The sequence below is a fragment of the Lonchura striata genome, unplaced genomic scaffold (genome assembly GCF_046129695.1).
Source record: "Lonchura striata isolate bLonStr1 unplaced genomic scaffold, bLonStr1.mat Scaffold_189, whole genome shotgun sequence".
In the NCBI taxonomy this organism is placed as follows: Eukaryota; Metazoa; Chordata; class Aves; order Passeriformes; family Estrildidae; genus Lonchura; species Lonchura striata.
The window spans coordinates 15,485-24,725 of NW_027461122.1; the positions used below are offsets into that span (position 1 = coordinate 15,485).

The 9,241-nt window shown below is 48.2% G+C and overlaps 1 long non-coding RNA gene across 1 annotated transcript; it reads right to left on the minus strand.

Annotated features, from left to right (window-relative positions):
* Positions 1-6,729: 6,729 nt before the first annotated feature.
* LOC144248602 (uncharacterized) lies at positions 6,730-7,855 on the minus strand. Its single transcript, XR_013341893.1, has 2 exons — positions 7,719-7,855; positions 6,730-7,641 (listed from the first exon to the last, which is right to left on the minus strand). It is a non-coding gene; the product is annotated as an uncharacterized LOC144248602 (long non-coding RNA).
* Positions 7,856-9,241: the final 1,386 nt, after the last annotated feature.

Consider the following 9,241-nt stretch of genomic DNA (forward strand, 5'->3'; position numbering starts at 1 on the left):
TTCGTCTCTCTTTGTTAATGTGAGATGATGATGATGAAGAAGAAAAGGTTGCTAACCAATGTCATCACCTGCACTATTTTTATGGCCATCTTAGCCTATGTTAAGATGGACAGGGTGTCTGTCTGCTGATGGACTGAACAGTTAAAAATACAAGCTGTTAGAAGGACAAAAAACAACCACCTAAATAAGTAAACCACCATCTCACTAACTAAAACCTTGATTTTATGGAAAGGTGAATCTTTTAGGTGTCTTTGATTGCAATACTTGATGCAGAAATTAAATACTGGTTTGACTTTTGAAATATATTACCAGTTATTTTCTTTTCCTTTCTCTTTTAATGTATTCACTTCTGTATAAAAGACCTGTTTAAAATGTCTCATACAAGTATTTAGCCTAAGAGGAAGAAGAAGAGGAGAGAGGAGGAGAGAGTAAGAGGAAGAAAAAGAGAAGGGAGGAAGAAGAAGAAGAAAGAGGAGAGAGTGAGAAGAAAGAGGAGAGAGTGAGAAGAAAGAGGAGAGAGTGAGAAGAAAGAGGAGAGAGTGAGAAGAAAGAGGAGAGAGTGAGAAGAAAGAGGAGAGAGTGAGAAAAAAAAATGAAGAGGAGAGAGTAAGAAGAAAACAGAGCAAGAAAAATAAGAGTCAGAGATAAAAAGAAAAACCAAAAAAGTCAGATTAGAAAGAGAAAGGCAGAGAAAGAGGAAAGAAAGGTGGGGTAAAGAGAAAAAGAGTGAAAGACAAACAGAAAAGGAAGCACTTGAAATGAAAGAGAAAAGCAAATAGAGAGACAAGAAAAAGAAGAAATAGAGCTGAAAACCTACAGGAAAACAAATGGAGAGACTGAACACAAGGTAGGGTTCAAGAGAGAAAGAAATAGAGTTAGACAAAAAAGTTAAAGTTGGACAGAAAAGGAAAAAGGGTCAGAGACAAAGACAATGATAGCAAGTGTTAGAAAGACAAAGGCTGACAAAGAAAAAAAAAAGAAGAAAACATAGTGAAACCTAGATTGAAAGAGACAGACATAGAGACATGGGGAAATACATGTAGAGGAATGGAAGAAAATAGGGTGAGAAGGAAATAGGGTTAGAGAAACATAGAGATGTGTTAGAAATGGAAACAAAGGAAAACACAGCCAGAGACAAAGAGTTACACATGGAAGGATAAAGTGAGTAATATACTAAGGAGGAAAGTAAGAGGCAAAGGGAGAAAAAGGGTGAAAATGATAGGACTCAACCACACCAAAGAAAGACAGGAGATGAATGGTGGGCAGGGCAGAGGGTAAGAGGCATCATTATTAGGGCTGATTAATCTTTATTCCCTTAAACTTCAGCAATACACAGGGAAACAATGCATACAAATGCAAGTACAGAGACAAATACAACAAAGAATACATCATACCTAGGCACAAAAGTACAAGTCCAATTTACATACAGCAAAATACATCAAAAGATAGGAACAACTGCAAAGACAGAACAATATAATGTACTACAAGCCAAATACATATTGACACAATATAACCGTGTCTCCATTTCAGAAAAGTCCACAACGCTTTTATTGTTATGACGCACCCGGAACAAAAACGGCGCAAAACGCTCCGCCGACGTGCACGCCCCCTTCGCGTTACGCACAAACTCACATTCACGGCAACTCGCTCCGGAGACTCCCAAAAAATCCTCCTGCCTGATGAAAACCCCCCCTGAAAGGCAAAGGCCATACACACAAGGTTGTATCTGCTCCACACACACACACAGCTGCAGACACAAGCACACACAAACTCTCACAGACAGACACAGACAGTCACACTCTCACACATTCTTCTGCTGACACGCTGGCTGCCACCCTTACGTGAAACGCTGCACTGAAGAATATGCTTAAACGCTTCTTCTGACCGCAGGACCTCCATGTCAAATGGTAGATTCCAGGAAATTCTGTAGGGACCCGGGGACCTACGAGACAAGGGGAGGCGGTCAGTGACTGACTATCTGAGAGCTAGGAGCTATACCAACTCTGGGCCCATCAGTGTTGTACCCCAAACCCCGTAGAGAACAGATGAACGGCAAAGCTTTATAACTGCTCTACCTGAGCGTGACTACTTGCCCGGGCAAGGCAGCTCCGATCATAATTGCCACAACAGAGGTGCATACAACATAAGCCAACGTAGGTACATACAGTATAAGCGCAAACAACATAAGCCAACGTAGGTATGTACAGTATAAGCACAAACAACATAAGGCAACGTAGGTACATACAGTATAAGCACAAACAACATAAGCCAACGTAGGTACGTACAGTATAAGCACAAACAACATAAGCCAACGTAGGTACATACAGTGTAAGCACAAACAATATAAGCTAACATAGGTAGGCGCAACATACGCACATACAATAGAAGCCGACACAGGTAGGTGCATCATAAGTGCATACAACGTAAGCTGACAGAGATACAAGATAAGTGAGGACTTGATATAATTCTCCAGAAGACTAATTTTTGAGCCCTATATCCTTTGAGAAGGCAGATGCTACGGAACTACTGTGGTCAGGTGATGAGGGGCTAATAAGCTCCATACGGAAGTCCATGAGAAGGGCTACCAAAACTGAGAATGAAGACGGATGAGAACATCTCGTGTACATCGTCCGGACCCAAAAAGTAAATATGTAAAAATGCCAGAATAATTGATATCCGGGAAGGTACGTGAGCAAAATATGGCCAATACAGCACAAAATGATGTTGCTAAAGCATGGAGATGTAACAAAGGCCTATGACACAGACAACGTGACACGGACACAGACAACGTGACACGGACACAGACAACGTGACACGGACACAAGTGGAAACTGCCTGGCAATTTCACCTTATGGACCCAAGATTCCTAGCCCAAGATGAGCCATGGGCTGATGATGCCAAAGAAAAGAAAGCCCTAGGGCAGTAGCACTTGATGATGACATGCAACTCCTTTCAAGATGTTAGTGCCAAAGCACTTAAGAGGAAGCCTAAGAAGCTCAGTAGGCCTAGAGAAGGAAGAAATGACTACAGGGTGACTGTAGCTATAGCTCCAGACATGAAGGCAGGCTCCTATGGTGAAAAGATCCACGACAACGTCAAGAGTCAAAGAAGGCCGCCGATGCGAACGTCACGAGAACCAGAGAGGGATCGGAACTGCCCTGCCCGGCGAAGACTCTGGGGGGGCTGAGGAGAAACCCTCTCCCTTTGCTCCCGAGGGGCCCGTCCCACTATGGGCCTATTCTCCAAGCTAACATCAAATAGCCTCCTGTGATAGTAAAGGTTTTCCCCCCATCTCCCACCTACTGGCCCCAGCACTTGGCTTTTGCAAGACAACCGGATGGAATCCAATGTCAGTTGGATGTGGACGGCGAGACGTTCTCTGCATCAGCTTCGGTGCTGCCGTTTCCAAACTTCAGCTACGCTCCTCCTCAGGGTACCTAAGACAAAACAGAAAATGCAACTAGTGCCCACGAAAAGAGGAATCCCCGAAACTCCGACACACCGCTGCCCCGGCTCACCTGAAGTCTTAATTTGACTCCACAAGCTGCCTGGAGGATACCTGAAAAACAAAAAGGTACACACTTAGCATGCTGCTGCATAAGGGTCACCTGTGAGTCACTGTGCCAAAATGCCAACTCACCCGCTCGCCTCTGTTCCTTCACACAGCTAGGGCAGCGACAGCACCTGCAAAAAAACAAAGCAAAACAACCCACACTGAGATACTGTGAAAACAACATCCCCCTGACCTGAAAAGCACACCCACCCAGACCTTACGCTTGCACCCACCTGGCCTTGGACATCCAGACATCCGGACCAGAGACATCTTGCAAGATGACTGCCTAAAATAAAACAAAGTAACCAAGAGTGGATGCTTAGAATTGCACCAAAACCTGAAACCTGAGCAAGAACAACTCCTTCTGTCCACTGCTCACCTGGCACACAGGGCCTTGACTGCTGCTATCTGCCTGGACCTCCTAAAAATAAAGGCAAAGAACACTGCTCTAACACGGTCACCCTTTAGGCTTCCCCTGCAAATGCAAACAATGACTGACCTGATCATGGCAGCACCCTCACCCAGGACTGGGGCTCTCTGCCACTGATCTGAACTGTCTGCATCTGAAAGGAAGTTAGGACTAGTGTGAAATGGCTGAGGGAATGAAGCCCCTTAGCAAAGGCTGGGGTTAATATACCCTGATTGGGCCCGCCGCTCATTCCCGTGGCACCCAGGAAAAGGGAAGGGGCAAACCCCACCGAGTAGAAAAGCCCTCAGAGCAGCTGCAGCTGTTCGGCTCCTCTGGCTTGAATTCAAGGGGAATAAAGGGCTGGATATAGAAGGAAACTCTTCAGGGAAATGACAGCTCTTTTTTCTACAACTACTTGGAGCGAAAGGGCAAAAAAACTGGTAAGAAATAAAACTTTGTTTTTAGGCAGCATATCTAGATAAGTTGGGTAATTTGCTGTTAACTTACATAATTATTCCTCAGTGACTACTAAGTAGTGCTCAACATGAGACTAAGGGTGGAGAAAAATACTAATTATATGAACAGTCTAAGTCTTCTTCTTTGGGTTACTAATTAGGACTAACTACATTATAAATAAGAAAAATAATAGGCTCCTGGGCAGCATAAAGGTTAAGTATGTGCTAGGCTTGCCTTTCTCTGAGGTACTTAGTCCTAGGGCACAGAAAGAAGTGCCCTGAAAGGTAGTTTTAAATGCTGAAAAATCATTTTAAAAGAGCCTCCTTCAAGTGAATCCCTTAAAATGAGGAAATGGGGAATTTACCTCCACTGAAATGGATACCGTGGCAAATAAATGGCTTCTGCCCTTTCATTTAATCCCTTGAATACTGGGAAAAGAGAGGCTTTCCTCACTTTAAATCTCTCCAGTGATGAAGACAGAGGGATTTTCCCCTCAATCCAAACCCTTAAGAAAGAGAGATAGCTGGGCTTCCCCCTCAATTTAAGCCTTAGGACAACAAAAATGGTTACTCTTAATTCAAACCCATAAACGACACTGTCAAGGTTTTCCCCCTCTATTTAAACTGGAAAAAAATGGAATATGGGGATTCCCTGTCAATTAGCACCCCTAACAGCATAGAAAAGGCAGGGACTCTTTCAAATGAGACCATTAAAATTGCAGGGGAAGTGCGTTTCCTCATTATTTGAACGCAAGAAATGACGGAAAAGGAAGCTTTTTCCCATACTTGAAACCCCTTTTCTCTCCATAACCCCTCTTTTTTCTGGGAGTGCTGTGGAAGGTCTGGGGGTTCTAGGGGAGGACTGACATAATAAAAGGGGAAAGTTGAAAGCTCTCCCGTGGAACCCCACATGCTGCCCGGCCTGCTCAGGTGCTGCCCCTTGGCAAGAGGGCTCTTCCCTTGGCATTTTCTCCAAGGGATGCTCCGTGCCTGGGTGGGTCCGGCTGCTCCCTGGTCCCTGCTGGATGTTCCGACCATAGCTCCTGGCAGGTGTGCCCAGGTAGCTGCACTGAAAGCAGCTGCTCACGCAGGGAGCTGCTACACCTAGGAGTGAGGGATGAGGTGAAGAAAGGTCCTGTGGGGTGTTCCCTCCCCTACACAGCCCCTTGCCAGACCCTTAAACAATGGGGTGCCAGATTTTCATTTCAAAGATAATTAACAGTCTTTCCCCTGGCCAAACAGGAATTGCGCTTCCAAAATTGCAAACAGCGAATGATTTCTCACAGACCACACCTGCCGACACCAGAAACTCCCGCAGCCCTTGGAGAGCAGCACGCCTTGAGTGAACAGACATCAACACACAGGGAGGGTGAGGTTGGTTTTACAGGGAAAAAGGGCAGAGGTCAGGTCACGAGGTCTGTGGCCCCAAGTGACTTTCAACATCTTTTCGTTCTGAATGGCACAGGATTAATCCTGGAGCAAAACTGCTGCCAGCAAGAGTTCTGCCTGCCCTGGAAGAGACAAGCACCTCCTCGAAACCAACATCAGGAAGTGTAGAGGGTGAGCCGTGTTTCACAGAGAATAGGGCCAGCAACAGAGTCCAAGAGCCAGGGGCCCCGAAAGAAGGGCCACCCCCTGAAAATCTGAATGAAGAAGGAGGTGTTGTGGACCCAAGCTGCCCTCATGTCGATGAGGAGTTGCCTTGAAGATCCCAAGTACAACTTGCAAATTGACATCAGGAACCAGGACTGGTGAGTTTTCTTTCCCATGGAAAAGGGCCAGAGTATGTGCCCAGGTGCCCCTGGCCCTCAGCTGGCCCCTGACTTCACAAAATCCAAATATCAAAGAACATATCCCAGACCAAAGCTGTCCCCGCCTCAAACTTGTGCTGCCCTGAGAGTCCCAAGGGAGCCCTACAAACTGACATCAGGAACCTGGACTGGCGAGTTTTCTTTCCCAGGTAAAAGGACTGCTGTTTGTGCTCATGGCCCTGTGCCCACCACTGGGCCTCCTGAAATTCCGAATGGGATGCCAGATGCCTCCCACACCAAAGCTGCCCCCGGCTCTTGGCCTGGCTGCCCTTGCCGTGGTCCTGGGTGGCCCCGGGGTCTCAGTATGGAATATCCTGTGGCTCTGGGATGACATCAGCTCCCTTTGTCTCCTTTTCCATGGCAGATCGCTTCCAGGAGTCCCCGAGTCCTCCCAGCTGCCCCAGTTCCCTCCCAGTGTGCTACCCAATGTTCCCGCTTCCCTCCTGATTTTCCCAGTGTCCCTCCCAGTGTTCCCAGTACAGGTACTGGACACAGTAGAAGTGGTTCTGTAACTGCTTTGAGCCTTTATTGCCACTATGGGAAGGCTCTGAGGGTTCTCGGGGAGGGCGGGAAGGGATGTGGGGGTCCCAGGGGTGCCACTCTGGGGGTTGGAGGTCCCAGATGGATTCCGGAAGGGGGGCATGGAGTGCTTGAGGGGGTCTCTCAATTGTCACACCGGGAGGGGCCCCAGCGGGTCTGGGGAGGCGGCCCAGGGTGTCCTGGGGGCCACTGGGGATTCTCAGGGATCCCTGGGGACTATTCAGGGGGTCCCAGAGAGTTCAAGGTGGATCCCTGGGGGATCGTTTTGGGGGGTCGCAGGGGTCAGGGGGATTTCCCAATGAAGATCTGGGGGGGAAGGGGGAGTCCTTCAGGGGCTGGCAGAAGGAGGACAACTAAGCATCACCAAACATGTTACGTCAATCTCCTGATACAATCTAGAGCCCAACTACACCCTGCATTACAAATTTCAAGTCCCCAGGACTTGTGCTATTACAGGCTATGCAGCAGGGCAGAGCAGTTGTGGGACAAATACGTGCAGACACCCGTGACACAGGACAGGGAGAGAGAGCTTTTGAGGAGAAGAAAGAGCTGAGAGACCCAAAGAACACAGAGTGCACCAGAGACAAGTGACAGGACACACACCAGAACTGCTCTGCCCTGAGCACCTCAGCACTGTGATCAAAACAGACACTTTCCCTTTAGCTGGCCTAAGGAGACACTTCTTGCACATCCCCACCCCCAAAGCTGATCCTAAAGGCCCTCCCAGCACCCCACTTTCACCCCCTCTGTGGGCCTTAGCCCTCCACTTATCTCTCTGGCATCTGGGGATGAGAATCCATGTCGCGTGCCAATGGAGGCTGCCTCGCCTGCGGGGAATGTCCTATGGTCACCGGGCTGTGGTCCCGTGCTCAGCTACAATCGAGAACACCAAACATCACTGCACGATCTTAGCTGCACAATGGACAAAACCTAGCAATCCTGCTACTCACCATTCTCCAGAGAATGCTCGGGTCACACACTTTGGCCAGGCTCGGAGGCTGCCACCGTCATCGCAGGGTCTGCCTGGGTTAAGAAGAGACAAAGTGACTCGGCATTGCTGAAACACGAGTGGACCTTGGCTCCCCCTCCCTACCTCAGCGACTCACCGCAACTTCTCAGCCATTGCCAAAGGCAACCCTGATGCAATCTTGAAATACAAAATTTCAAGGCTTCATCACAGAGTCCTGCAATACTTCCCAAGAGCTCACAAGCACAGAAAATCCAGGCCATCAGCTGTTGGTGACAAGGGCTTGGCATACGCTGAGTGGATTCCCTAAAGCACACAAACAACAATGGATGCTTACAATTGCACCAAAACCTGAAACCTGAGCAAGAACAACTGCTTTTGTCCACTGCTCACCTGGCACACTTGTCCTTGACTGCTGCTAACTGCCTGGAGCTCCTAAAAATAAAGGCAAAGAACACTGCTGTAACACGGTCACCCTTTAGGCTGCCCCTGCAAATGCAAACAATGACTGACCTGATCATGGGAAAACCCTCACCCAGGACTGGGGCTCTCTGCCACTGATTGGAGTTGTCAGCAAGTTGAAAGGAAGTTAGGACTAGTGTCAAATGGCTGCAGGACAAATTAGCATCACAAAACATATTAAGGCAATCTCCTGATACAATCCAGAGCCCAACTACACCCTGCATAACAAATTTCAAGTCCCCAGGACTTGTGCTATTACAGGCTATGCAGCAGGGCAGAGCAGTTGTGGGACAAATACGTGCAGACACCCGTGACACAGGACAGGGAGAGAGAGCTTTTGAGGAGAAGAAAGGACCAAGAGACCCAAAGAACACAGAGTGCACCAGAGACAAGTGACAGGACACACACCAGAACTGCTCTGCCCTGCACACCTCAGCACTTTGATCAAAACAGACACTTTCCCTTTAGGTGGCCTTAGGAGACACTTCTTGCACATCCCCACCCCCAAAACTGACTCAAAAACCCCTCCTGGGGAGTCCCAACCCAGCACCTCTCTTCCATCCCCTCTGTGGGTGGTAGCCCTCCACTTATCTTGCACATATCTGGGGATGCAAATCCCCATCAGGTGCAGAACGAGGCCTCCTCCTGTCTGGGAAGTTCCAGTTGTCACCAGGCTGTTATCTCTTGCTCTGCCAAGAGAAAGAAAACCAAATGTCAGTGCACTACCTTAACAGCACATGGGGCAGAACCTGACAATTCTGCTACTCACCGTCTCCCAAGAAGTATCGGGCCACACACCTCAGGCGTGCTTGGATTCTGACACCGTCATCTCAAGGCACACCTAGGTTAAGGGCAGACAAGGTGACATGGCATTGCTGCAACTTGAGGGTACCCTCGCTCCTCTTCCCTGCCTCACCGCAACTCCTTGCCCATTCCTGTGGGTTACCAGGAGGGGACCTTGAAATGCAAAATTGGAAGGCTCTGTCACAGGGTCCTGTAATGCTTCTGGCAAGACCACACGTGCATGAAACCCGGTCCATCAGC